This window comes from Triticum dicoccoides, chromosome 6B (genome assembly GCF_002162155.2).
Source record: "Triticum dicoccoides isolate Atlit2015 ecotype Zavitan chromosome 6B, WEW_v2.0, whole genome shotgun sequence".
Lineage (NCBI taxonomy): Eukaryota > Viridiplantae > Streptophyta > Magnoliopsida > Poales > Poaceae > Triticum > Triticum dicoccoides.
Window position 1 is genome coordinate 487,498,534 of NC_041391.1, and position 4,079 is coordinate 487,502,612.

Below are 4,079 nucleotides of genomic sequence, written 5' to 3' on the forward strand. Positions count from 1 at the left end.
CTGGCAAGAGTCAAAGGCAGGAAACGACGCCCACATGAAAAATGGCTAAGGACCAAAGAATTTACATAAGATAGGCCGGCTTCCCGCCTTGCCGACCGGCTGCTGAGCAGCCGGCCGGCTTCTCACTTACCATGCTACGTCCTAAACGGCCGAAGTACTTTTCCTCCCAAACGGCTAAGTACTTGTCCCAGCCACAGTCCGCAGAGCGGCTGCCTGGCTAGCAAGACGGCAGCCAAGCGACGGCGGCAAAGGAAAAAGCCAAAAAGGATCAAAAAGCAAGAAAAGTCGGAATTCGGCACAAGCACAACACGTGCAAGATAGTATTTACACAGCAAGGTTTTTAAGCTGGCATTCAACAAGTTTGAATACACCCCTAGTGGGTGGAACTGCACGAATTTAATAGTATTGTTCAAAAGACTACTAGGTAGGAAGAGATAAGATAAAAGTTGGCCGCTTAGACCAAGGAAGCAGCAAGCGGGTCCGGCAGGTTGGTGGAGTTGGCGGCACCGGCTGACGAGTCTCGGCTTGGTCGTCCCCAGCAGCAGTCGACGCGCTCGCACGCGGCTCGTTGCTTGAGGCACGCTCGAGTTGAGGGTGGTCATCCACTCCGTCCTTCGGCGCGGCATCTTCACCATCCTCGCTCTCCTCGTCTTCGCCCTCGTCGCTGGAGGTGATCTCCTCCACCGAGTCCTTGCTGTCTTCCGGGTTCAGCCCGAACAAGTCCGGCGTCACCTCAGCACCCTCTTCGTTCAGCTCGGGGATGAAGAAGCTGGTGTTGGTGTACTCAGCGATCACCGCAGCGCGATGAATGAGAGCACCCCTCACCGCCACCAACTCTTCGTTGGCCTCCTGCTGGAATGTGGCCAGCTGGGCTAGATCTAGCCCAAGATACCATGCCCTGACAAACTCCAAGGCCCACCATGCGCCTGCCCGGGCCGAGGAGCCCTTCCACGCTCGAAGTGGCCGACTACCACATTCAGCCAGTCGGTAGTCCGACTGAGGGTGCACAGAGCTTGGACGCCTGGCCGGAGGGCGGAGATCACCTGGGCTCCAACACATTGCAGCCGTCGGAGCATCCGATGAGCCGGCTGGAGACGAGCCTGGATGGCAAGAAGCTGCTCGTCGAGCGACCGACGGGCGTTCGATGCAATCTCTGCACCATCCCGCCTTCGCTCTTCGTGGCGAGCTTCGATGGCCTGGCTGGCGGCAACGACGTAGCCAGGGAGGTACTCTCCACAAGAAGATAAAAAGAAATATGAAGTTGGAAGCCGGATCATATAACAGTCGGCAGACAAAATAAAGAAGAAGACAACTCACCATCGACCATGTTCTCGATCCGGCTGTAGTTGTCGTTCAGTGCCCTCTCCGTATCGGCCCAGTTCGAGCACTGAGTCTTGAACTCGGCTTGGAGAGTGGCCTTGCTGTCCTTCGTCGTCTAAAGGGCTGCCTTATGATGCTCCGCATGGTCAGCCAAATCCTTGACCACACGGTCGCGTTCCTGGGCCACCTTGCTGCATTCCTCCTCCTTGGCATGCAGCACGGTCTGGGCTTCACCCAACTGTTGCTGCAAGGCGGCGCTGGCTTATGCATAAACAACAAATAAAGACGGTCAATAACTAAGAAAGAAGACAAGAAGTTGCCAGAGAGATCCGGCCCGACTGCCCAGCAGTCTGCCCGAATCTCGGGGACTACACCCAGCAGGTGCGCTAATGCGCCCCCGCGAGAGAGAGAAGGCGGAGTGCTTACTCCGGCTCCCGGACAAATCAGCGGTCCGTTGGGTCAGCTCCCAGACCTGGGAGTTGAAGGCGGCCATGCGGAGGTTGTGATAATCCTGCAACATAGAGAATAGAAAAGAAAGCAAGGCAACACTCGAGCCTACTTGAAAGTTCCAGGCCGCCTGCTCAGCAGCTGGCCCGGAACTCGGGGACTACACCCCGTGGGTGCGCTGACGCGCCCCCACGAAAATACAAGAATCAAAAACAAGAAGCATACCCGGATGACCGCGACGCCAAGAACTCCTGCGTGTAATGCTGGAGAGCGGCGGCCTGAGCCTGGAGCCGGGCCCGGACATGCTGCGCGGCCGCATTCAGAACGGTCGTTCAGCCCCCAGGCATCCACTCTGGCGAGCCAATGCTAGTGGCCTCCACCTCCAGGGCCGACGAGCTTGCGGCCCCGGCCTCCTGCGGCCGTGGCGCCGAAGCCGCCTTTGCCGCACGCCGGCGTGCCGGGGAACGGTCTATGATGGTTGCCCCTGCTGCCAGCTCGCCACCAGGCGGTGGCGCCGGTGATGCGTCAGGCCGGCCGCCTTGGTCCTTGACGGTCGGCGCCAGCGGAGGCATCTCCGCCTCCAGGGTGACGTCGTCGCCCCCTTCCCTCTCCATGATCGGATGGTCACGGACGGCTCCTCCAATCGGCGCCGAGATCTCAGGCGCGGGTGGCGTGGCGCGGAGGGGGATGACGAGTTTCGGAGCCTAGCCGCGTGCGGCCTCTTCCGCTTGCGCCTTGCCACGGCGTCCGCTTGGGCCTTGGTCGCGGCGTCGGCTTGCGCCCTTGCGGCCGCATCCGCCTCCTCCTGCGCCGCCGCCGCCTTCTGTTGCTCTGCCTCCTCCTGTTTCCCGTGCGCCTCCTGCGTGTTCCTCTCCATCGCCGCCTGGAGCTCGGCGCACAGGTCCACGCGATGGGTGTTGGCGGAGCCCTCTGCCGTCCCAACCACGGAGGCGGTGCCAGACCGCTCAAGAGAGAGCGGGGCCCTGATCAAGCAAAATAAAAAAGAACTCAGAATGACGTTTGCAAAGAAAAGGAAGAAAGGGCGCGAAAGGAGTCGGCACTTACGCAGACACCGTCGGGGGTTGCTTCACAGTCTTCTAGAATCGGGCCACCTTTGCGGTAGCCTCCTCCCGCTTGGTCGCCGCGGCCGAGCTCTTATATCTCTTCGGCTGGCTGACGTACTGCGACGAGCCGGCTTGGCGCTTTTGTGCGCCGCGTGGAGCAGTCGGCGCAGCTGATGAGCTCGCGCCCGCATGTTCGGCGGCACGACGCGTTCTCCTCCTCGTCATCATCCGGCCTATCATCGCGGCCGCCTCCACCTCCAGAACCGCCTGCTCCGCCACCGCCACCCGTGGCGTCGTCTTCTTCCAGGGCGGCCACCCCCAAGTCGGGGTTGTCCACATCGCTCACTGATCGGTCGGACAGGTACTCATGGCCATGCTCCAGGGCGTCGGCTACCGACTGGGTGGTGAAGATCTGCATCATGACCGACTAGTCAAGCGGCAAAGAAGAACCCGACAACTAAAGAGAAAGAGTTGAGGACTCACCACAGGCGGCGGGTGCGCACGAGAGTACGGCTCCTTGCCGAACTGCCACTCCATCTCTGTGTAACGCCCCGGATCCGATGCGCCAGGTGTCTGCCAGTTATTCGCCGTCACTGCCATGTCATTTGCTTGCGTGTTGCATTTTATCATGTCGTCATGTGCATTTCATTTTGCATACGTGTTCGTCTCATGCATCCCAGCCTTTTTCCCGTTGTCCGTTTTGCAATCCGGCGCTCCTATGTCATCTGGTGTCTCCTTCTTCCCTCTCTTCGTGTGCGGGTATTAAACTTTCTCGGAATGGCCCGCGGTTTGCCAAGTGGCCTTGGTATAGCACCGGTAGACCGCCTGTCAAGTTTCGTGCCATTTGGAGCTCGTTTGATACTCCAACGGTTAACCAGGTAACCGCAAAGCCCTCTTTGAGTTGCACCCCAACACCCCTTCCAAACTGGCCCAAAACCCAGCAAACTCCCCTCCATGCTCTCGGTCGTTCGATCACGATCGTGTGGGCGAAAACCGCACCTCATTTGGACTCTCCTAGCTCCCTCCACCTATAAAAACGTCTCCCCCTCTCCATTTTCGGATCATTTTTCCCCCGAAACCCTAGATTTTCCCTCTCCACCGCCGGACGCGTCCAGCCGCAGCCGAACACGTCCGCCCCGCTCCCCCGTCCAATCAGATCCGGCCACGTGGCCTCGCCGCCGACCCTTCGCCGCCGGCCCGCGGAGCCCATCGCGGGCCCGCGCGGGCCCTCACGCCGCCGCCGCCCGG